The sequence below is a fragment of the Megachile rotundata genome, chromosome 2 (genome assembly GCF_050947335.1).
Source record: "Megachile rotundata isolate GNS110a chromosome 2, iyMegRotu1, whole genome shotgun sequence".
In the NCBI taxonomy this organism is placed as follows: Eukaryota; Metazoa; Arthropoda; class Insecta; order Hymenoptera; family Megachilidae; genus Megachile; species Megachile rotundata.
In genome coordinates, this window is record NC_134984.1 from 6,646,181 (window position 1) to 6,672,086 (window position 25,906).

Genomic DNA, 25,906 nt, shown 5'->3' on the forward strand with positions numbered 1-25,906 from the left:
CGGAGTGTCGGCATTGATCGTTAGTTAGTAATTAGGTTAAGTAATTCGGGAAATTTCGGAAGTATCGTGAAATAGGATAAATTGTGGCTGACGCGGTACCAATCCCCCAGGTCCGATTCAGTGACCTGCCGAGTGTGGCTTTTAGGAAGATCGAGAAGCGATCAAGGGATTGGTACCGCGTCAGCCACAATTTAGTTTCTTAGTCTCGCAAAAGCCGTTGCCAATATTATGCCCTCCCACGTCTCCATTTCGTATTCTCATTGTCGCGGGAACAGATCGGAAAGTGCATGTTTTGTCGTATCGGACATTTCGTGGTTTGTCGCGCTAGTTCTCGCCTTCTCTTTCTAGACGGTCGTCGATACAGAATCGATTCGTGCGTAAGAATAAGTCGCGCCGCGTTTAGTTTAATTGCGCTAGATTCCGTGCGTTTAGAATATTTGCGTTTCGTCGCGTTATATTGTGTTAGGATAATTGTGTCGCGTTTCGTTTAGTTACTAGAGTTGCGTTATAGATAATTGCGTCGCGTATCATTCCGAAAATCGACACTAAATCGACGACTGTATCGCGCATTTCCCGTTCTCGGGACTAGAATCTCGGACATCGGTCATTTGCTAAGCATTAAGGAACGAGTTGATGGTCGGGATACGGAATCATACTGTTCATCACCTAGATTAATTAGATTTACAATAAACAGCGCTGCTTTTACTAAATCCTGCTGAGTCGAGGTCTCTTACGAATTATCCCGGGGAAATTCCCTCAAATCCGCTTTCACGTCTAGCCTCCTTACCCTGTAAGAACCCCGCCACTCTACCATTGTGTACGGATACTGAACTACCGAGCCGTTCCGCCGCCGATTCGAATCTTCCGCGTTTTTCCGAGATTGACATAAACGATTTTCCCATCTTTCCACTCTAGAGTCTCGTCTCGCGTCTAAGTTCTTTATCGCGACGCTGAGAAGCGTCTGGCGCCCAATTATCAAATTAAATAAAGCGATATCGAACGGATTCGGATCGGGCGCCGAAGTGCTACGCGCGCGCGAATCTGCGGAGGCGCCGCGACGGTCATCGTCGCGGGCACGGTCAGGAAGGGCCGATCGAGAATTCGCGGGCGAAGCGGGGTCGCGGGCCGTTACCGAGCTAGCCGCGAAATACCGTATAGCACAATATGTCAATTTTAAGCCCAGGTCATTTTCTAATTGACACTCCTTTGATAGCCAGTTCGGAATCAAGTAGCCTAGACATTAATGGAAATCGTTTATCGCGTTGGTAACTATTGCAAAGGCTGACTAAATCATTTTGAAAAAGCATGGTAAAATGTTTACCTTCATATACGCTGCACCAACGACCGCGAAATGGTAAACTGTGCAAAACCTCGACAAGGTAGGACAACTTGTACTAATTTACAATCCGAATCTACCTTCCGGTCAATGGGACCGTGAACGAATTGTAGAGTGTCACCCAGAGGACGATGGACTGGTTCGGGTCGTGACAATTAAAACCGCATAATCGCGGTACAAGCGGCCCTTAACAAAAATCTATTTTCTTCCTATTTCGATAAACGCCGAAGATTAATTGTACATGTTAGTTTCTAAGTCGCGTAGGTTATGTTCGACCTCATGGTCACGTTCAGTAAACTTCTCGGTATATTAAATTTAAATCGTTTAATTGTAAGTACTATGTAGTACTATTAGTTAAAATAATGTAGGAGGACAGCGGCAACGGTCACGCCGCAAAAATACGTGAAACAGCTGTCCGAACGAAGTTGTTACCAGCGAGTGCGTCGACCCGGGTATGCGCACGTGTATGAGTGCGTGTGTGAGTGTGACGGAATGCCGAACGCGGCGAACGTTAGAAAACGGTCACGGGTCTAATGCGGGTTATTGCGCCAAGTTTAAGGCTCTTCCACCTCTTAAACGGAAGGATCGCACGTGTTCGCTTCGAGTCTGCTTAAACTGCCTGGGTACTGGTCATGAGTTGAGTAAGTGCAATTCTAAGTAAAGTTGTCTAGCTTGCAGCAAACTCCATCACACGCTGTTGCACGAGGCCTTTGTTGGAGAGCTGGTACCTTCGACAACACGCGCTGGCCCCACTCATTTTGCTTCAACCAGTACCAGTTCATGCGCGGAGGACCCTAGACAGTCAGCCACCTCGCTATCGCTCTCTTCACACCCCAGGACAACCGTTCTTCTAGCCACCGCTCGAGTCCTTCTAGAAGCTCCATCAGGACAAAAGGTGGAGGTCCGAGCGCTACTCGACACCGGATCGGACGCATCTCTAGTAACTGAGTGGGTGGCTCAGGCGCTGCGTTTGCCACGGCGGGCGGTGAAGGTTTCTATTTCCGGCGTGCAAGGTCAAGGGAGTGGAGTTGCAACGGGCGAAGTGGATTTGGTACTCCGCCCTCGAAGTAAATCCACGTTTCGGCTACCAGTACGAGCTTTAATCTTAAAAAAGCTTACCTCATTCCTGCCGGCCCATCAAGTTTTGTCGGAGTCCTGGCCGCATCTTCAGGGCATTACAATGGCAGACCCCGACTTTGGGGTGCCCGCCCGAGTCGACCTCATCCTCGGAGCCGACGTCTGTGGTACCCTCTTCCAGGATGCTTCGGGAGCTGGTCCTCCAGGATCGCCCATCGCCAAACTGACTCGGCTGGGTAGTGATAGGACCAACAGACTTAACATCTTTCACATCAACCGCCACCGTTCGCTCGTACCACTGTCAGGCAGAAGATCATGTCACGCAACTACTACAGCGTTTGTGGGAGCTGGAGGAAGTCCCAAAGAAGGTTCCCCTCTCTCCTGACGAAGAAAAGGCGGAACAGCACTTTCAGGAGACTTATCAGAGGGATGCTACCTAGCGATACATGGTTCGCTTACCTTTTCGCCAAGATCCTGCCGCCGCTCTGGGTACCTCGAGGCCACTTGCGCTAAAGCTTCTCCTCAACTGCGAGCGGAAGCTCTCGTCCAACACGTCTCTAAAGAACGATTACGCTACATTCATGTCCGAATATTTATCTTTGTAGGTTGTACCTGATAGGACGGATTTCGACAATGGCTACTACATCTCACACCATGCGGTCGTTAAACAGCACGATCCCTCAGCTAAATTGAGATCGTGTCTAATGCGTCGTTGCCGTCCTCTTCCGGTGTGTCTCTCAACGACTATCTCTGCGTGGGGCCCAAGCTGCAGGCTGACCTTTGGATGGTTTTGACTCGTTGGCGACTCTTTCGCATCGTCTTTATCACTGACATCGTCAAGATATACGACAAATTTGGATCCATCCCTCTGATGTGCAGTGGCAAAGGATTCTTTGGCGCCCCTATCCAGAGGAGCCGGTGCAGGATTACAACTTAACCACTGTCACCTATGGCACCGCTTCCGCCCTATTCCTGGCACTTCGCGTGATGGAGCAGCTTGCCATCGATGAGGAAGCTCGTTTTCCTCTTGCAGCAATGGCCCTGAGGAATCACCGCTACGTCGATGACATCCTAGCTGGTGCTGATAATATCAAGGACGCTAAAGAGTTACGACATCAGGTGATTGCCATTCTTCAATCAGGAGCCTTCGAGTTAAGTAAATGGGCATCCAACCTACCGGAGCTTCAGGACCCGGACGCTGTCGATTCCCTTCTCTTTCAAGATTCAGAATCATTAACAACCTTGGGAATCAAGTGGAATCCACAGGATGACACCTTGTCACTTCGGGTTTCCGGCCCTGTGGAAGTTTCCCGAACGTGCTCGAAACGAACCATTCTATCAGAAGTCGCCAGCTTGTTCGACCCCCTTGGATGGGCCGCTCCAGTCTTAATCAACGCGAAGCTTCTTATGCAGGATCTGTGGATGTTGGGCGTAGATTGGGATGAGGAGCTTCCCCTCAACATTCAGCATCGCTGGGCTGAGTTTCGCAATGCTCTTCCTTACCTTGACCAAGTGGTGATACCGCGCTGGGTCCAATGCTCCTCTGGAGACCAGCTTGAATTACACGGCTTCTGCGACGCATCTCAACGTGCCTATGCTGCTGCGGTATATCTTCGCGTTGCCAGAGGGGGAGTCTTTGAAAAATCACGGTCACCATATTTCTTGCAGGGTAAGAATAAATCTTTTGCAATATCAGTAGTTATTAACAATTAACGAGTCCCATAAATGTCTGTTACAAATGAGATCATCTTGGAAAGACCTTCGAGATTCTAAAAGTTTCATCGCGATCGGTGCATTTCTTACATAATAATACCAAAGAATAGGATTTTGCAATAATAATAGTTATTATACATGTACACTGATTTTCGGCCGACAAGACGTGTTTGTAGAAATAGTAGAAAATCGGCTACCGCATGTTGACTCATACACCACCAGAGACACGTAGGCATACGTAGAATTCAATACATTAGTAACAATAGTTTTTCACTAATAACTCGAAAACTAAAGCTTTCCGTTAATTGCGGATAAGGAAAAAGTTGTTCAGAATCGTGCCCCTGACAACATAATAAAAGGACATTAAAATCGTTTTAAGTTGATTTCAAAAGTTAACAACAATCTTTCGCAAATATCTCGAAAACTAAAGCTTCCCGCGAAATTTTTATATGAACAAAATTGTTCAGAATCATGTCCGTGATAAGATATTAAAAGCACACTAATATCGAGAAAAGTTTATTTCAAAAGTTGCCGGTTGTTTTGCAATAACAATACTTTGCAATTAAAAAATGAAAAATTTTTTTATAATGATACCAATGGGGAGTCAGAACCTACCAGATGCAAAAGGTTTCGTTCCGATCGGCCCACCCAGCTAGGCGTAATCGGCGAACATACATAGAAAGAAAGAAAAAAAATATACTGATCGAATTGAGTAACCTTCTCCTTTTTCGAAGTCGATAGCGGAGCGCATGGCCTCACTTAGCTGAAACTGGGGTATCCCGCGTCCTGTTCCAGCTTGTTGAGGCGTCAATTTTTGTGGCTCCATCGTTCTGAAGAGCTCATTTTAAAGTGGAAGCTTCAAAAAATTTAACCATATTTTTTATGGTTAACCCTTTACGCCCCTCATTGAAAAAAACGCAAAAAAAGAATTTGTTTAAATTTTCCGACATTTTATAACAAACTGGCGGAATTAGAAAAATTATTTTAAAATAGAATAAAACAAAAAAAAAATTTAGCTCAATCGGTTGAGTAGTTTCTGAGAAAAAAATTCCTAAGTGGACCCTATTTTCGCCAAAATGGGCAAAAGTTGCAAACTTTGAAGGCTTGTCATTCCGGCGAAATGATGACCTAAACCCCTCTTAATTTCACATGGACTATAACATATTTTGATTAGAGCAAAATCGGAGATGATGACTTCCAAAAGTGATCGATTTGGTGTGGAATGACCCAGTGAGTTCTTATCTGGCGCAAAAAGCAAACAAATGAAAAATATCAGAATCGATCTAACATTCAACAAGTTCACTTTAGACCTATTAAAAATCTATTTGCTTTCGCTTTCGTATTGTTGTCGTTGTACGATGGCACAGCACATAGTACAACATAGGGTCACGATACCTGTGATGGTCACAGTGTGACTTCATAAACATTGCGACTCACAAAAGGCAATATAAAAATATACTTTACCATCCCACCATAAATCAAGACCGAAATCATCGTTCCTAATTAGGAATCCTAATCCAAGTCCGCGGCCCGTTACAGACCCACAATAAAATTTCTGGAAAAACCAAAAAAATACCGTTTCCCTACTGCCAGATTTCTTCCTCCACTTCTTGCTTCCACCCTTGCTAATTCCCAGGTCTCTTAATCCAATCACAACTTAAAATTTCCCTCTTTTTTGCATAGTGCCTTCCTACTTTTCCTATCATCCCACCATAAATGCTTACTCTACAAGTTTTCCTTTTTCGAGAAAAACATAAGCACAGACAGAACAAGTTAACAGCGAGTTCGCGATCGTACAGTCGACATATTCGTATTTATTAAAAATGTCTGATTCGGGTAGTGATATAGAAAGAGTCACACGAGAACCTCCTGCAAAGAAACGGGCCATTAGGCCACATGAATTTGTACGAATTTATTGTAATTATAATAAGGACAACAACATTTCAATTTGTAACATTGATGGTTGTGGAAGTGCTATTAAAGTTCTCACCGGTCAAACGGCATAAACAAGATAACGCGTGGTCCAGACGTCGCAAACAAGATAAGCCAAAAACGGCAACGCAATCAAGAGATAAGAAAAGTATAAAAGGAGAAGCAGGCCGGCGCGCGCGACAATATTATAAACGCAGATCCTCAGAAGCGAAACATTCGAGATACTCAGAGCTCAGGTTTCGGACGAGTCGTATTGTGAGATCATTCTATTGCGACAAGTGTATTCATTGTAAAGTAGTGTAGTGATTAAGAAATAAAGTTTTTTAAAAACATAAACTGATCGCTTTCCCGCGTAACAAAGTAAGTACCATTTTCTTTTTATCTCCTGTTCTAAAAGCTGTATCTCTGTATGCTAACCATGTCTGTGTATACGTAACATATAAAATGACATAAATTATTATCCGTTACAGTCTCAACACACCACGAATCTCCAAAAACACATATACGCCAAACATCCGGTACAACATGGTATTACTACCATGAAGCGTATCGACATGCTAAAAAATAAAAAATCTAATTCAGTGGCAAATATTGAAGAAACGGAAAGTTTATTAATTTCAACACTCGGATCTAGTTTAAGCGCATCAAGTTCCTTCGTGGAAACCTCACATGCAGCAGCTGAAAATCAAGGTCGTATAAGTAGAAAAAGGAAAACCAGCAAGGAGCCGGTCATCGCCATCGCCATGGATAAAGACCGCGTCATAGACGCATTGGTGGAAATGACGACCGTTAATGGCCGTCCTTATTCTGCAGTAGAGGACTCCGGTTTAAGGAAAATCCTCAACCCTATCCTTTACGCCCTTCGTACACAGCATGGCATTAACACGAGTATTAATCGGCACAACATTCGGGACTTTGTGCACTATGAAGCTGTGCAGTTAAAAGAAAAAGTAAAAAATGAAATCGAAGGCAGAATGTTGTGTTTGAAGCTCGATTCCGCAACACGATTGGATCGTTCTCTTCTGGGAATCAACATTCAATTTTGCAAGAATGGTAGAATCTGCCTTCAAAATCTTGCTGTAAAAGAACTTTTTTTACGGCAAATTGCAGAAAATCTGAAGAGCGAAGTATTCACTGTACTCTCAGATTTTCGTATAAATTCAGAACAAGTATATAGTATTACTACTGACAATGGCCGCAACATGGTAAGATCTGTTGCTCTCCTTGGTGAAGATGTATCAGTTGGGGATTGTGAAGAATCGAAGGAAGAGGACATCGAAGACATCCTGGAATCAAACGATGCCAACGAAGAAACGGTGGACCATACTCTTTTGGCGCTTGCGGAGGAATGGCCACAAATTATCGATAACGTGCCAGAAATAGAGCCATCCGCAGGAATTATCAGTCAGCGGTGTGCAGCGCACACATTGCAGCTTGCCGTGTGGGATGCTCTTGGCAAATTCCAAGAGCCAATTCACAAAATGCGAAATGTGAAGAAGCTGCGCAGCCCAATAGCTGTTGGTGTCCTTGCAGGGTTAGGACGCACCAAACCCTTGTTAGACGTGGAGACTCGATGACACTCCACACACGACATGATAAAAAGTCTAATATCTCTGCAGGACGCAAGTATTGATGGAAGCGAATAAAAACAATAGAGGCGAAAATGTCGTTCTAACGGAGAGCGACTGGACAGCAATGAAGGATATAGTTGCTGCTCTCCATCCGGCCAAAGTTACGACTAAAACACTGCAATCAGAGCAACTAACAGTTGGCGACTTTTTAGCAGCATGGTTGCGCTGCAAATTAGACACAAGAAAGGTAAAATCTGCCCTTGCCGTAACTATCCATGCTGCCATGGAGAGTAGGGAAGAAATACTTTTAAACTCAATATGTGTGTCCGCCGCTCTGTACCTGGAACCTCGATTTAATATTTATTTAGCAGAAAATCAACGGAAGCGAGCCGAAGACCACTTAGCCGCCCTGTGGATTAAATTAAACCAATTACGAGATGGAAATAGTATCTAAAGTAGCAACAGTTCACCTGGCAGCTTGATATCTTCACAACAGGCTGACAGTTCTGAAGATGATGGAGACGAAGATCCACTGGAACAATTGCTGCGGCACAAGGAAAAAGCTGTCGCTGAAGGCAAACCTAAAGCACCAAGGAATGGAGATATTCGGAAACTTCTCCGCGATTTTTCTCTGCGTCCCCGATTACCTCCTGAAACAAATATTCTATGGTTTTGGGAAACCATGAAAAACACAAATCAGGAGCTATACCGACATGCAAGTACTGTCCTAGCGGTACCCATGACGCAAGTCAGCGTTGAAAGAACATTTTCGCAACTGCGATTTATTTTAACACATTGTACGCCGGCCCCGCGAAAACGCGGGATTCAAAGTGTATCGCTTGAGCGCCGGCTCCGCGAAAACGCGGGTTTCGAGGTCTGTCGTTTCAGCGCCGGCTCTGTGGTAATGCAACATTGTTTTGTTTGGTGATTTGTTTGCTATGTTTTATGTGTTCTCTTTGCCAAGTACCTTTACATCTTGGAAAGTGTTTCAAAAAATACCATACATCCATTAAATACTAATATTTTTCTTTGAGTTTATATTATATATATGTAATAATCAATCATCAAATAAAACAGGTGTATTTTTTTTATAATAAATTAAATTTTTTTTATTTTGCTTCTATTTTTCGTTATCCTTAAATTGCATATAATGAATATGCAAACCAAATTTAGTATTTTACGATAATGTATAAAAATTTTACATATTTTCTTCACATATTCATTAATCATCAACAAGCGAATCATGCCGGCGCCCAGGCTTTAGACGGTTGACACGGGGCCGGCGCTCAGACTTTGAATGTCTCAGATGCCACCGGCGTACAATGTGTTAAGTACACTGCGTAGTCGTCTTACCCATACTGACATTAGTAATATTCTTTTCGGGAAATGTAATAGAAATTTTCAAAAGAAAGAATTGTAAATGTAAATAATTTAAATTGTAATGAAAGAATTTTACAACAATTGTAAAATGAGAAAATAAAACTCGAATAAACGATGTAACTGAATTGTTAATGTATGCATTTCTCTTTCGACGTTCAACACCATAATTTATATGTATTAGATATTAGGTATTTAAATTTTATACGAAAATTTAAAAAATACAAATTTATTTACAATTTCTGATATTAAAAAATTAATTTGTCAATGAAAAAAAATATTATTATGATAGTCCAAGCATTCAAAATTAAAATGAAAAAAGATTTAACTTAACTGATTTCGATAAATAGTTTCCAAGATAAAAATTCATACGTACTAGTTAAGTATCCGTATTAGTTAGCTGACAGATCAAAATTCGATTTTTAACACAAAAAATTAATTTGCAACATTAATACGATCATCTTATCAAAAAACATTTGAATAATTTATCTCAAAATTGAATTCGAGTATTGCCCTACAAAATTATAAACCTCAACCTCGATATTTCTTCATCGTCATTTCTAAGTTCTACGTCTCCATCTTCTTCGGTCCACATTCCACTTGAAACTGTTTCATATCGGACAGCAAATTCAGCTAAGCTCAAATTCTCTAGACTGTCCGGTCCTTTTGCGTAACGATCGAATATATTATTGAAAAATGATGTTTCATGTCCTTCGAAACGCAAAATTTTGTGTCTCTGCTCAGGCCGACAGCTGTTTATAAATACAGCTTTTCGCGAGCTCATTTTAAGAGGCAGATGGCATAATCGATAAGCACATTCTGCAGCACTGACCATACGTTGGGACACAATTGCCATAGATACCGAAAATAATTGATTCCAGACGGTACCGCCGCGGCATTTCGCACGGGAAACGGCTTCTTTAACAACGTCTCCTGTATCCTGCGGCTCGCACTTACTTGCGTATTTAGCAATATAATATGCAACTGCTGTAACATTTCCGCATGGTTGAATATCTATGTTTGCTTCCCAAAGCTTTAAAACAGTTGGATTGTAATTACTTACCGTAACTTCATTTATGGTTCTCTTAAGTACACAGAAACGTCCATTGTTGACAAGTGTGTCATTTGGACCCAAGCATATCGTTGTTTCACTTATCGGTCTCGGGAATCCGAAACGACAACAACGATTATTACGATCTTTGTAACATGTATCAGAATGTGTATGAATTTGGACTCTTTGTACTATGTCGCTCATATCTTGGTTTTCTGCTTCCAATGAACAAGATACAACTTTCTCAATAACGTTGCGGCCTTCGTTGGTAAGGAAATCGGGTACATTTTCACACCAAATCAGCATGTGTAAATGTGGACTTCCCCTATTCTGATATTCAATTCTATACCAAAAATCGATAACAACGCCACCTAAGCAATGAGAGTTTTTTAAATACTGCATCAACGCGTTTACAAGTCCCCGTAAATTGTCTTGCTATAACTACTGGATATTTCTGAACCAACTTTAGTCGATCCGCAAAAGTTAGGTTTTCAAATTCGGTAATGGGACGACCATCGGATAAGAGTAACGCTTTCAACATATCTGGCCAGTTTAGATCATTGCAAGAGAAGGTAGCAGACCATGTGGGCGGTCCAAGACTTCCAACCATGGCGACTAATTCCGAACAGCAACGTTTCCAGTATGATACCGATCCTCTTATATTTCTCATCGAGAAGTGTATATTATCTACTAATCGCTCTGGAGTATGTTCTCCTTGGCGCATTCTACATGATACTGAAACACTAGCTTTTACGCGGTAATATTCAACAACAGATAATGCGAGGAACAAATAATCTGTTCGATGAAATCGTTTGTTATTGCTCAGAATACGCGTATGGAAGTAATCCAGTGGTGTTATTGAGATATCTCGGTGCTCTCCGAAACAATTTTTCCCATCTGCAATATTTTGATTCGCTCAAAGGAAAATTGGCCCGTTTCTTTTGATTCGCTCAAAGCAGAATTGCCCCGTTTCTTTTGATTCGTTCACAGCAGAATTGGCCCGTTTCTTTTGATTCGCTGAAAGCAGAATTGGCCCGAATATTTTGATTCGCTGAAAGCAGAATTGGCCCGAATACTTTGATTCGCTCAAAGCAGAATAGGCCCGAATATTTTGATTCGCTCAAAGCAGAATTAGCCCGAATATTTTGATTCGCTCAAAGCAGAATTAGACCGTTTCTTTTGATTCGCTGAAAGCAGAATTGGCCCGAATATTTTGATTCGCTGAAAGCAGAATTGGCCCGAATATTTTGATTCGCTCAAAGCAGAACTGGCTCGAATATTTTGATTCGCTCAAAGCAGAATTAGCCCGAATATTTTGATTCGCTCAAAGCAGAATTGGACCGTTTCTTTTGATTCGCTGAAAGCAGAATTGGCCCGAATATTTTGATTCGCTGAAAGCAGAATTGGCCCGAATATTTTGATTCGCTGAAAGCAGAATTGGCCCGAATATTTTGATTCGCTCAAAGCAGAATTTGCCCGTTTCTTTTGATTCGCTGAAAGCAGAATTGGTCCGAATATTTTGATTCGCTGAAAGCAGAATTGGCCCGAATATTTTGATTCGCTCAAAGCAGAATTTGCCCGTTTCTTTTGATTCGCTGAAAGCAGAATTGGTCCGAATATTTTGATTCGCTCAAAGCAGAATTGGCCCGAATATTTTGATTCGCTCAAAGCAGAATTAGCCCGAATATTTTGATTCGCAGAAAGCAGAATTGGCCCGAAAATTTTGATTCGCTGAAAACAGAATTGGCCCGAATATATTAATTCGCTCAAAGCAGAATTAGCCCGAATATTTTGATTCGCTCAAAGCAGAATTGGCCCGAATATTTGATTCGCTCAAAGCAGAATTGGCCCGAATATTTTGATTCGCTCAAAGCAGAATTAGCCCGAATATTTTGATTCGCTCAAAGCAGAATTAGCCCGAATATTTTGATACGCTGAAAACAGAATTGGCCCGAATATTTTGATTCGCTCAAAGCAGAATTAGCCCGAATATTTTGATTCGCTCAAAGCAGAATTGGCCCGAATATTTGATTCGCTCAAAGCAGAATTAGCCCGAATATTTTGATTCGCTCAAAGCAGAATTAGCCCGAATATTTTGATTCGCTCAAAGCAGAATTTGCCCGTTTCTTTTGATTCGCTGAAAGCAGAATTGGCCCGAATATTATGATTCGCTCAAAGCAGAATTGGCCCGAATATTTTGATTCGGTCAATGCAGAATTGGCCCGAATATTTTGATTCGCTCAAAGCAGAATTGGACCGTTGCTTTTGATTCGCTCAAAGCAGAATTGGTCCGAATATTTTGATTCGCTCAAAGCAGAATTGGCCCGAATATTTTGATTCGCTCAAAGCAGAATTGGCCCAAATATTTTGATTCGCTCAAAGCAGAATTGGACCGTTTCTTTTGATTCGCTCAAAGCAGAATTGGCTCAAATATGTTGATTCGCTCAAAGCAGAATTAGCCCGAATATTTTGATTCGCAGAAAGCAGAATTGGCCCGAATATTTTGATTCGCTGAAAGCAGAATTGGCCCGAATATTTTGATTCGCTGAAAACAGAATTGGCCCGAATATTTTGATTCGCTCAAAGCAGAATTAGCCCGAATATTTTGATTCGCTCAAAGCAGAATTAGCCCGAATATTTTGATTCGCTCAAAGCAGAATTGGCCCGAATATTTGATTCGCTCAAAGCAGAATTAGCCCGAATATTTTGATTCGCTCAAAGCAGAATTGGCCCGAATATTTTGATTCGCTCAAAGCAGAATTGGCCCGAATATTTGCTTCGCTCAAAGCAGAATTAGCCCGAATATTTTGATTCGCTCAAAGCAGAATTGGCCCGAATATTTGATTCGCTCAAAGCAGAATTAGCCCGAATATTTTGATTCGCTCAAAGCAGAATTAGCCCGAATATTTCGATTCGCTCAAAGCAGAATTTGCCCGTTTCTTTTGATTCGCTGAAAGCAGAATTGGCCCGAATATTATGATTCGCTCAAAGCAGAATTGGCCCGAATATTTTGATTCGGTCAATGCAGAATTGGCCCGAATATTTTGATTCGCTCAAAGCAGAATTGGACCGTTGCTTTTGATTCGCTGAAAGCAGAATTGGCCCGAATATTTTGATTCGCTGAAAACAGAATTGGCCCGAATATTTTGATTCGCTCAAAGCAGAATTAGCCCGAATATTTTGATTCGCTCAAAGCAGAATTGGCCCGAATATTTTGATTCGCTCAAAGCAGAATTGGCCCGAATATTTGCTTCGCTCAAAGCAGAATTAGCCCGAATATTTTGATTCGCTCAAAGCAGAATTGGCCCGAATATTTGATTCGCTCAAAGCAGAATTAGCCCGAATATTTTGATTCGCTCAAAGCAGAATTAGCCCGAATATTTCGATTCGCTCAAAGCAGAATTTGCCCGTTTCTTTTGATTCGCTGAAAGCAGAATTGGCCCGAATATTATGATTCGCTCAAAGCAGAATTGGCCCGAATATTTTGATTCGGTCAATGCAGAATTGGCCCGAATATTTTGATTCGCTCAAAGCAGAATTGGACCGTTGCTTTTGATTCGCTGAAAGCAGAATTGGTCCGAATATTTTGATTCGCTCAAAGCAGAATTGGACCGTTGCTTTTGATTCGCTGAAAGCAGAATTGGCCCGAATATTTTGATTCGCTCAAAGCAGAATTGGACCGTTGCTTTTGATTCGCTGAAAGCAGAATTGGCCCGAATATTTTGATTCGCTGAAAACAGAATTGGCCCGAATATTTTGATTCGCTCAAAGCAGAATTAGCCCGAATATTTTGATTCGCTCAAAGCAGAATTGGACCGTTGCTTTTGATTCGCTGAAAGCAGAATTGGTCCGAATATTTTGATTCGCTCAAAGCAGAATTGGACCGTTGCTTTTGATTCGCTGAAAGCAGAATTGGCCCGAATATTTTGATTCGCTCAAAGCAGAATTGGACCGTTGCTTTTGATTCGCTGAAAGCAGAATTGGCCCGAATATTTTGATTCGCTGAAAACAGAATTGGCCCGAATATTTTGATTCGCTCAAAGCAGAATTAGCCCGAATATTTTGATTCGCTCAAAGCAGAATTGGACCGTTGCTTTTGATTCGCTGAAAGCAGAATTGGTCCGAATATTTTGATTCGCTCAAAGCAGAATTGGACCGTTGCTTTTGATTCGCTGAAAGCAGAATTGGCCCGAATATTTTGATTCTCTCAAAGCAGAATTGGACCGTTGCTTTTGATTCGCTGAAAGCAGAATTGGCCCGAATATTTTGATTCGCTGAAAACAGAATTGGCCCGAATATTTTGATTCGCTCAAAGCAGAATTAGCCCGAATATTTTGATTCGCTCAAAGCAGAATTTGCCCGTTTCTTTTGATTCGCTGAAAGCAGAATTGGCCCGAATATTATAATTCGCTCAAAGCAGAATTGGCCCGAATATTTTGATTCGGTCAATGCAGAATTGGCCCGAATATTTTGATTCGCTCAAAGCAGAATTGGACCGTTGCTTTTGATTCGCTGAAAGCAGAATTGGCCCGAATATTTTGATTCGCTCAAAGCAGAATTGGCCCAAATATTTTGATTCGCTCAAAGCAGAATTGGACCGTTTCTTTTGATTCGCTCAAAGCAGAATTGGCTCAAATATTTTGATTCGCTCAAAGCAGAATTAGCCCGAATATTTTGATTCGCAGAAAGCAGAATTGGCCCGAATATTTTGATTCGCTCAAAGCAGAATTAGCCCGAATATTTTGATTCGCTCAAAGCATAATTAGCCCGAATATTTTGATTCGCTCAAAGCAGAATTGGCCCGAATATTTGATTCGCTCAAAGCAGAATTAGCCCGAATATTTTGATTCGCTCAAAGCAGAATTAGCCCGAATATTTTGATTCGCTCAAAGCAGAATTTGCCCGTTTCTTTTGATTCGCTGAAAGCAGAATTGGCCCGAATATTATGATTCGCTCAAAGCAGAATTGGCCCGAATATTTTGATTCGCTCAAAGCAGAATTGGACCGTTGCTTTTGATTCGCTGAAAGCAGAATTGGTCCGAATATTTTGATTCGCTCAAAGCAGAATTTGCCCGTTTCTTTTGATTCGCTGAAAGCAGAATTGGCCCGAATATTTTGATTCGCTCAAAGCAGAATTGGCCCAAATATTTTGATTCGCTCAAAGCAGAATTGGCCCAAATATTTTGATTCGCTCAAAGCAGAATTGGACCGTTTCTTTTGATTCGCTCAAAGCAGAATTGGCTCAAATATTTTGATTCGCTCAAAGCAGAATTAGCCCGAATATTTTGATTCGCAGAAAGCAGAATTGGCCCGAATATTTTGATTCGCTGAAAACAGAATTGGCCCGAATATTTTGATTCGCTGAAAGCAGAATTGGCCCGAATATTTTGATTCGCTGAAAACAGAATTGGCCCGAATATTTTGATTCGCTCAAAGCAGAATTAGCCCGAATATTTTGATTCGCTCAAAGCAGAATTAGCCCGAATATTTTGATTCGCTCAAAGCAGAATTGGCCCAAATATTTTGATTCGCTCAAAGCAGAATTGGACCGTTTCTTTTGATTCGCTCAAAGCAGAATTGGCTCAAATATTTTGATTCGCTCAAAGCAGAATTAGCCCGAATATTTTGATTCGCTCAAAGCAGAATTAGCCCGAATATTCTGATTCGCTGAAAGCAGAATTGGCCCGAATATTTTGATTCGCTGAAAGCAGAATTGGACCGTTGCTTTTGATTCGCTGAAAGCAGAATTGGTCCGAATATTTTGATTCGCTCAAAGCAGAATTGGACCGTTGCTTTTGATTCGCTGTAAGCAGAATTGGCCCGAATATTTTGATTCGCTCAAAGCAGAATTGGCCCAAATATTTTGATTCGCTCAAAGCAGAATTGGCTCAAATATTTTGATTCGCTCAAAGCAGAATTAGCCCGAATATTTTGATTCGCAGAAAGCAGAATTGGCCCGAATATTTTGATTCGCTGAAAGCAGAATTGGCCCGAATATTTTGATTCGCTCAAAGCAGAATTAGCCCGAATATTTTGATTCGCTCAAAGCAGAATTGGCCCGAATATTTGATTCGCTCAAAGCAGAATTAGCCCGAATATTTTGATTCGCTCAAAGCAGAATTGGACCGTTGCTTTTGATTCGCTGAAAGCAGAATTGGTCCGAATATTTTGATTCGCTCAAAGCAGAATTGGACCGTTGCTTTTGATTCGCTGAAAGCAGAATTGGCCCGAATATTTTGATTCGCTCAAAGCAGAATTGGCCCAAATATTTTGATTCGCTCAAAGCAGAATTGGACCGTTTCTTTTGATTCGCTCAAAGCAGAATTGGCTCAAATATTTTGATTCGCTCAAAGCAGAATTAGCCCGAATATTTTGATTCGCAGAAAGCAGAATTGGCCCGAATATTTTGATTCGCTGAAAACAGAATTGGCCCGAATATTTTGATTCGCTCAAAGCAGAATTAGCCCGAATATTTTGATTCGCTCAAAGCAGAATTAGCCCGAATATTTTGATTCGCTCAAAGCAGAATTGGCCCAAATATTTTGATTCGCTCAAAGCAGAATTGGACCGTTTCTTTTGATTCGCTCAAAGCAGAATTGGCTCAAATATTTTGATTCGCTCAAAGCAGAATTAGCCCGAATATTTTGATTCGCAGAAAGCAGAATTGGCCCGAATATTTTGATTCGCTGAAAGCAGAATTGGCCCGAATATTTTGATTCGCTGAAAGCAGAATTGGCCCGAATATTTTGATTCGCTGAAAACAGAATTGGCCCGAATATTTTGATTCGCTCAAAGCAGAATTAGCCCGAATATTTTGATTCGCTCAAAGCAGAATTAGCCCGAATATTTTGATTCGCTCAAAGCAGAATTGGCCCAAATATTTTGATTCGCTCAAAGCAGAATTGGACCGTTTCTTTTGATTCGCTCAAAGCAGAATTGGCTCAAATATTTTGATTCGCTCAAAGCAGAATTAGCCCGAATATTTTGATTCGCTCAAAGCAGAATTAGCCCGAATATTTTGATTCGCTGAAAGCAGAATTGGCCCGAATATTTTGATTCGCTGAAAGCAGAATTGGTCCGAATATTTTGATTCGCTCAAAGCAGAATTGGACCGTTGCTTTTGATTCGCTGAAAGCAGAATTGGCCCGAATATTTTGATTCGCTCAAAGCAGAATTGGACCGTTGCTTTTGATTCGCTGAAAGCAGAATTGGTCCGAATATTTTGATTCGCTCAAAGCAGAATTGGACCGTTGCTTTTGATTCGCTGAAAGCAGAATTGGCCCGAATATTTTGATTCGCTCAAAGCAGAATTGGCCCAAATATTTTGATTCGCTCAAAGCAGAATTGGCTCAAATATTTTGATTCGCTCAAAGCAGAATTAGCCCGAATATTTTGATTCGCAGAAAGCAGAATTGGCCCGAATATTTTGATTCGCTGAAAGCAGAATTGGCCCGAATATTTTGATTCGCTCAAAGCAGAATTAGCCCGAATATTTTGATTCGCTCAAAGCAGAATTAGCCCGAATATTTTGATTCGCTGAAAGCAGAATTGGCCCGAATATTTTGATTCGCTCAAAGCAGAATTTGCCCGTTTCTTTTGATTCGCTGAAAGCAGAATTGGCCCGAATATTATGATTCGCTCAAAGCAGAATTGGCCCGAATATTTTGATTCGCTCAAAGCAGAATTGGACCGTTGCTTTTGATTCGCTGAAAGCAGAATTGGTCCGAATATTTTGATTCGCTCAAAGCAGAATTGGACCGTTGCTTTTGATTCGCTGAAAGCAGAATTGGCCCGAATATTTTGATTCGCTCAAAGCAGAATTGGCCCAAATATTTTGATTCGCTCAAAGCAGAATTGGCCCAAATATTTTGATTCGCTCAAAGCAGAATTGGACCGTTTCTTTTGATTCGCTCAAAGCAGAATTGGCTCAAATATTTTGATTCGCTCAAAGCAGAATTAGCCCGAATATTTTGATTCGCAGAAAGCAGAATTGGCCCGAATATTTTGATTCGCTGAAAGCAGAATTGGCCCGAATATTTTGATTCGCTGAAAGCAGAATTGGCCCGAATATTTTGATTCGCTGAAAACAGAATTGGCCCGAATATTTTGATTCGCTCAAAGCAGAATTAGCCCGAATATTTTGATTCGCTCAAAGCAGAATTGGCCCGAATATTTGATTCGCTCAAAGCAGAATTAGCCCGAATATTTTGATTCGCTCAAAGCAGAATTAGCCCGAATATTTTGATTCGCTCAAAGCAGAATTGGCCCGTTTCTTTTGATTCGCTGAAAGCAGAATTGGCCCGAATATTATGATTCGCTCAAAGCAGAATTGGCCCGAATATTTTGATTCGCTCAAAGCAGAATTGGACCGTTTCTTTTGATTCGCTCAAAGCAGAATTGGCTCAAATATGTTGATTCGCTCAAAGCAGAATTAGCCCGAATATTTTGATTCGCAGAAAGCAGAATTGGCCCGAATATTTTGATTCGCTGAAAGCAGAATTGGCCCGAATATTTTGATTCGCTCAAAGCAGAATTAGCCCGAATATTTTGATTCGCTCAAAGCAGAATTGGCCCAAATATTTTGATTCGCTCAAAGCAGAATTGGACCGTTTCTTTTGATTCGCTCAAAGCAGAATTGGCCCGAATATTTGATTCGCTCAAAGCAGAATTAGCCCGAATATTTTGATTCGCTCAAAGCAGAATTAGCCCGAATATTTTGATTCGCTCAAAGCAGAATTTGCCCGTTTCTTTTGATTCGCTGAAAGCAGAATTGGCCCGAATATTATGATTCGCTCAAAGCAGAATTGGCCCGAATATTTTGATTCGCTCAAAGCAGAATTGGACCGTTGCTTTTGATTCGCTGAAAGCAGAATTGGTCCGAATATTTTGATTCGCTCAAAGCAGAATTGGACCGTTGCTTTTGATTCGCTGAAAGCAGAATTGGCCCGAATATTTTGATTCGCTCAAAGCAGAATTGGCCCAAATATTTTGATTCGCTCAAAGCAGAATTGGCCCAAATATTTTGATTCGCTCAAAGCAGAATTGGACCGTTTCTTTTGATTCGCTCAAAGCAGAATTGGCTCAAATATTTTGATTCGCTCAAAGCAGAATTAGCCCGAATATTTTGATTCGCAGAAAGCAGAATTGGCCCGAATATTTTGATTCGCTGAAAGCAGAATTGGCCCGAATATTTTGATTCGCTGAAAGCAGAATTGGCCCGAATATTTTGATTCGCTGAAAACAGAATTGGCCCGAATATTTTGATTCGCTCAAAGCAGAATTAGCCCGAATATTTTGATTCGCTCAAAGCAGAATTGGCCCGAATATTTGATTCGCTCAAAGCAGAATTAGCCCGAATATTTTGATTCGCTCAAAGCAGAATTAGCCCGAATATTTTGATTCGCTCAAAGCAGAATTGGCCCGTTTCTTTTGATTCGCTGAAAGCAGAATTGGCCCGAATATTATGATTCGCTCAAAGCAGAATTGGCCCGAATATTTTGATTCGCTCAAAGCAGAATTGGACCGTTTCTTTTGATTCGCTCAAAGCAGAATTGGCTCAAATATGTTGATTCGCTCAAAGCAGAATTAGCCCGAATATTTTGATTCGCAGAAAGCAGAATTGGCCCGAATATTTTGATTCGCTGAAAGCAGAATTGGCCCGAATATTTTGATTCGCTCAAAGCAGAATTAGCCCGAATATTTTGATTCGCTCAAAGCAGAATTGGCCCAAATATTTTGATTCGCTCAAAGCAGAATTGGACCGTTTCTTTTGATTCGCTCAAAGCAGAATTGGCCCGAATATTTGATTCGCTCAAAGCAGAATTAGCCCGAATATTTTGATTCGCTCAAAGCAGAATTAGCCCGAATATTTTGATTCGCTCAAAGCAGAATTTGCCCGTTTCTTTTGATTCGCTGAAAGCAGAATTGGCCCGAATATTATGATTCGCTCAAAGCAGAATTGGCCCGAATATTTTGATTCGCTCAAAGCAGAATTGGACCGTTGCTTTTGATTCGCTGAAAGCAGAATTGGTCCGAATATTTTGATTCGCTCAAAGCAGAATTGGACCGTTGCTTTTGATTCGCTGAAAGCAGAATTGGCCCGAATATTTTGATTCGCTCAAAGCAGAATTGGCCCAAATATTTTGATTCGCTCAAAGCAGAATTGGCCCAAATATTTTGATTCGCTCAAAGCAGAATTGGACCGTTTCTTTTGATTCGCTCAAAGCAGAATTGGCTCAAATATTTTGATTCGCTCAAAGCAGAATTAGCCCGAATATTTTGATTCGCAGAAAGCAGAATTGGCCCGAATATTTTGATTCGCTGAAAGCAGAATTGGCCCGAATATTTTGATTCGCTGAAAGCAGAATTGGCCCGAATATTTTGATTCGCTGAAAACAGAATTGGCCCGAATATTTTGATTCGCTCAAAGCAGAATTAGCCCGAATATTTTGATTCGCTCAAAGCAGAATTAGCCCGAATATTTTGATTCGCTCAAAGCAGAATTGGCCCAAATATTTTGATTCGCTCAAAGCAGAATTGGACCGTTTCTTTTGATTCGCTCAAAGCAGAATTGGCTCAAATATTTTGATTCGCTGAAAGCAGAATTGGCCCGAATATTTTGATTCGCTGAAAGCAGAATTGGCCCGAATATTTTGATTCGCTGAAAACAGAATTGGCCCGAATATTTTGATTCGCTCAAAGCAGAATTAGCCCGAATATTTTGATTCGCTCAAAGCAGAATTGGCCCGAATATTTGATTCGCTCAAAGCAGAATTAGCCCGAATATTTTGATTCGCTCAAAGCAGAATTAGCCCGAATATTTTGATTCGCTCAAAGCAGAATTGGCCCGAATATTTGATTCGCTCAAAGCAGAATTAGCCCGAATATTTTGATTCGCTCAAAGCAGAATTAGCCCGAATATTTTGATTCGCTCAAAGCAGAATTTGCCCGTTTCTTTTGATTCGCTGAAAGCAGAATTGGCCCGAATATTATGATTCGCTCAAAGCAGAATTGGCCCGAATATTTTGATTCGCTCAAAGCAGAATTGGACCGTTGCTTTTGATTCGCTGAAAGCAGAATTGGTCCGAATATTTTGATTCGCTCAAAGCAGAATTGGACCGTTGCTTTTGATTCGCTGAAAGCAGAATTGGCCCGAATATTTTGATTCGCTCAATGCAGAATTGGCCCGAATATTTTGATTCGCTCAAAGCAGAATTGGCCCAAATATTTTGATTCGCTCAAAGCAGAATTGGACCGTTTCTTTTGATTCGCTCAAAGCAGAATTGGCTCAAATATGTTGATTCGCTCAAAGCAGAATTAGCCCGAATATTTTGATTCGCAGAAAGCAGAATTGGCCCGAATATTTTGATTCGCTGAAAGCAGAATTGGCCCGAATATTTTGATTCGCTGAAAACAGAATTGGCCCGAATATTTTGATTCGCTCAAAGCAGAATTAGCCCGAATATTTTGATTCGCTCAAAGCAGAATTAGCCCGAATATTTTGATTCGCTCAAAGCAGAATTGGCCCGAATATTTGATTCGCTCAAAGCAGAATTAGCCCGAATATTTTGATTCGCTCAAAGCAGAATTGGCCCGAATATTTGATTCGCTCAAAGCAGAATTAGCCCGAATATTTTGATTCGCTCAAAGCAGAATTAGCCCGAATATTTTGATTCGCTCAAAGCAGAATTTGCCCGTTTCTTTTGATTCGCTGAAAGCAGAATTGGCCCGAATATTATGATTCGCTCAAAGCAGAATTGGCCCGAATATTTTGATTCGGTCAATGCAGAATTGGCCCGAATATTTTGATTCGCTCAAAGCAGAATTGGACCGTTGCTTTTGATTCGCTGAAAGCAGAATTGGCCCGAATATTTTGATTCGCTCAATGCAGAATTGGCCCAAATATTTTGATTCGGCGATAATGTGTTATATTATTTTCTGTTATTAAAATTCGGTGCAATGTGATTTCGTTATTACGACTATTAGAAACTAAAATTTCAAAAAATTGTGTGGATAAATGCGTAGAATCGGTGACTACGATTCTTGTGGTTCAGAGTTCGATTCCCGGCAACCGATACGAACTTTTTTCTCTCCGATTTCATACTATTGTATCGTAAATGAGATCTGACGATTCTAATAAATTGTTAAAAATAAAAAATTCCGTTGGATGCGTTTGAGCAAAACACGTCAAAAATTATTACAAGGTTTCTCAAATACAATTCAGAAAATTTTTATTTGAAGGAATGAAAAATATATTACGCGTCGTTCTAAAATATGTCGTTTTAGAAGACAAAAGTATTTAATATAGGAAAAACAACAAGATACAATTCGCGCACGACTTTACTTTTCAATCTCTCACGCTCGACTCTTACGCTCGACTCCTCAATTCATTCTGACTCCACGATACACTTCCTCCCCCAAATTCAATCACACACGCATTCCTATTACGACGAATTGTCACCCGATCCAAACACTCTTCATTCACGTTGTAATCGATCCAAACACTCTTCATTCGCACATCGCTTTGATCTATACCGCACAAACATTCTTATCTCGCACCCCACACTTATAACAATACTGGTTATTGCGATAAAGTATACGAAATATAAACAGAACATGATGCGATTGAAAATATTTGGGTATTTTTAATTCGTTATCAAATGAATAATGCAATGAAATATATGACGAGCACAGTTCTGAAAACTATGAACAGTTATCGACCGTTTCGTATTTTTATCGACGCTCTAGGTAACTTGGCCAAAAATGTCAAAATAGGCGAAAAATACTACGAGCGCTGCTATCGGATAATCGTTGAACTATATTTCACGGCTTACGGCCATCTGGCTTGCCTAGATCAGCGTCTGTCTCACTCATGCACCTTCGAAAATTCGACTTTATTCTGTACAGAGTATTTATTACTATCTAAAACGACAAGAGCGGCCTGTAGGGAAGTCCACTGATGGCCGCTGTACTCGTAAAAACTTCATTTTCGCAATATTCAAGCGTTAAAGTCGAATTTCGGAAATCGCCTCGTCTTCTTCGCACATCGCATTGGTGTGAGAGAAACGACTCGATTTTCTGAAATTCGACTTTAACGCTTGAATATTGCGAAAATGAAGTTTTTACGAGTACAGCGGCCATCAGTGGACTTCCCTACAGGCCGCTCTGGTCGTTTTAGATAGTAATAAATACTCTGTACAGAATAAAGTCGAATTTTCGAAGGTGCATGAGTGAAACAGACGCTGATCTATGCAAACAAGATGGCCGCCGCGGGACACTCGCCTTAAGGAAGGTTCCGCTACCCTGCCGCTTCCCCGCTAAGGACCAGCGATAGAGGAAGAGAGGTCGCGGAGCAAGAGGAGGTGTCCTGCCGAATATGCCTTCGCGAGATGACGGAAACTTCGGCCTGGGATGGGGGTGATCACGAGGTGTCCGAATACCGGCATAAGGGCACGCGGTTTTAGCATTCTGTATCCGGCATTTGCCACGTGCATAGTCAGCCAAAGTCGCTTTTCTTTTTCGCACCAGCTTAAAGAACGCTAAGGACCGCTGCCGCCTGCTGTGAGTGCCGTAAAGGGCATCTCGGTAAGCCCCTCACCTTTTATCGTTGTAAAGGATTCGAAATCGAGATTAACGTACCGTGGGTTGACGATCATCGAGTGTGCCAATCATCGGCCGATTCTGCAAAATGTGGCCGGGGTGTCGGCCTTGAGCTTTAGCTAATAATTAGGTTAAGTAGTTGTGGAAAAATCCGGAAGTATCGTGAGATAGGAAGATCGAGAAGCGATCTTCCTATAAGCCACACTCGGCGGGTCACTGAAACGGACCGGGGGATTGGTATCGCGATAGCCACGATTTAGCGTCTTTTAGTCTCGCAAAAGCGTTGCAAAATTTTGTGCCCACCCACGCCTCGATTTCGAATCCTCATTTACGCGGGAGCAGATCGGAAGGTGCATGTTTTGTCGTATCGGACATTTCGTAGTGTGACGTGGTATTTTATACCCGTCACAAGGAGCCTCCTCGGGAGACCGGACGGGTCATAGGTCGCCGTCAGATACCGTCTAGAGAGAGAACGAAGCGCGTATAATATCGTAAGAACAAATTCTGCCGCTATACTATTTTATATGTACCGCCGGAGAATGATGTCACTGTCAACGAAGGAGCGACGTACGTCGAGGGAAAACGCCGCTGCTCTGCCGCTACCCCGCTCGGATCCTCCGATAGACGAAGAGAGGCAGCGGAGTAAGAGGAGAGAACCCAGCGAGAAACCGACGTACGCCGAAGGAAAGTGCCGATTCCCTGCCGTTTCCCCGCTACGGCCCTACGATAGAAGAAGAGAGGCTGCGGAGACGGAAGAGGTCCTGCCGAAGAAGACTTCGATAGAATTCGGAAACTCCGGCAGAGGGTGGGGGTAGGCTACGAGGTGTCCTAATACCGGCGCAAGGGCTCGCGGATCCTTATTCTGTATTCGGCATCTGCCTTAGTTCGTTTTCGTAAAATCAGTATTATCGTTCCGTGAGGAAAACGTATCGTATTCCCGAGTCCGCTGCGACCTGTGCCTGGACACCTTGGTAAGCCCCTCAATTACCGATATATACTTGTAAAAGAGCGCGAAATCGAGATTGTCATATCGTGGGTTGTAGACCACCTGACTTGCCTGCACGGGCAGGTTCTGCAAAGTGTGACCGGAGTGGCTTTGTACCGTAGGGAAATTAGTTTAAATTAGAAGGGTAAAAACTCGGGGGCCCCTGTCCCGGACGGTCGCGGATCCCGACGTCCGGACTTTTTCGCGTCGTCGAGAGATCGCTTCTCGATCTCTCGAATCGCCACTCGGCCGGATCACCGAACCTGTACCGGGGAATGGTACAGCATAAGCTACAATCAAAGTATCGTCTCGAGTAGGCCTTTGCCAATATTGTACCCTCCCACGTCTCGATTTCGCGAACTCTTGGTACAGGAGTAGAACGTAAAGTGCATGTTTGTCGTACCGGACATTTCGTGTTTGTCGCGTAACTTCTCGCTTTCCCTCTCTAGGCGGTCGCCGATACAGAATCGTTCCGCGTGTAGAATTAAATCGCGTCTCGTATAAATTTAAGTGCGTTAGATTCCGTTGCGTTTAGTATAATTGCGTTTCGTCGCGTCTCGTCGCGTTTCGTCGCGTTGCATTCCGTTAAAAATAATTGCGTCGCGTTTTGTTAAATATTTGCGTTGCGTTTCCGTTAGATTAGTCGCGTCGCGTACCGTTCCGGGAATCGAGGATATATTAAAGATTGTATTCCGCTTAGGAACTGGCATATTTCGTGTCCGTGGCTAAAATCTCGCGGAGATCGTATCTCGGCCTTGCGCCGAGAGCGTTACGATTAAATTGCATCCCGATACTGGATCACGCTGTACGCGGGCAATTACCGAGCTATCCGCAAAATACCGTGTAGCAGTGTAGCAGAGTACGACTGGTTTTATATGCCATTAAGTTTACACAAAATATTATTGCATGTTGCAGATGTAATACAAAGTGCTGGTTTGCCCATTGGAATGTTTTCTGAAGAAGCAATGGAGGCACGAAACAAAGATTTCTGAAATATTAGAAGAGACCACACACGAAAATTTTCGCAATTAGAAGCATAAACGGACCTTTTCCAAACCTTACTATATACATCCGATATTTTAATATATTCCATTTCGGCAGACAATAGAAAAATTTATAAAACGCGTTCCCGTTTTAATATTTTCAAAGATGAGATACAAAAGTTAATGTTACAAGAAGACCTGCAAGACGATGACGACGATGATACATAACTAATAACAAATAAATTTTAGATTAACAAATTATTGTACAAACTTAGCAAAAAA

At 41.8% G+C, this 25,906-nt stretch overlaps 1 protein-coding gene across 8 annotated transcripts in view; it reads right to left on the reverse strand.

Moving 5' to 3' along the window:
- Window positions 1-25,906, reverse strand: part of LOC105663393 (uncharacterized) — a 119,199-nt gene that overhangs the window by 51,116 nt on the left and 42,177 nt on the right. For 4 of the 8 annotated variants that reach the window (XR_013037355.1, XR_013037358.1, XR_013037360.1 and 1 more), the window contains exons 1-5: window positions 3,917-6,257; window positions 3,591-3,829; window positions 3,026-3,512; window positions 2,873-2,970; window positions 2,456-2,711 (exon numbers count right to left, since the gene is read on the reverse strand). The exons of 1 other annotated variant lie outside the window; for it this stretch is intronic. The gene's annotated coding sequence lies outside the window, so the exon portion shown is untranslated. Of the gene's footprint in view, window position 1; window positions 2,332-2,455; window positions 2,795-2,872; window positions 2,971-3,025; window positions 3,513-3,590; window positions 3,830-3,916; window positions 6,258-25,906 lie in introns of those variants that run through there. 3 more of the 8 variants (XR_013037359.1, XR_013037356.1, XR_013037357.1) reach the window with 3 other exon arrangements.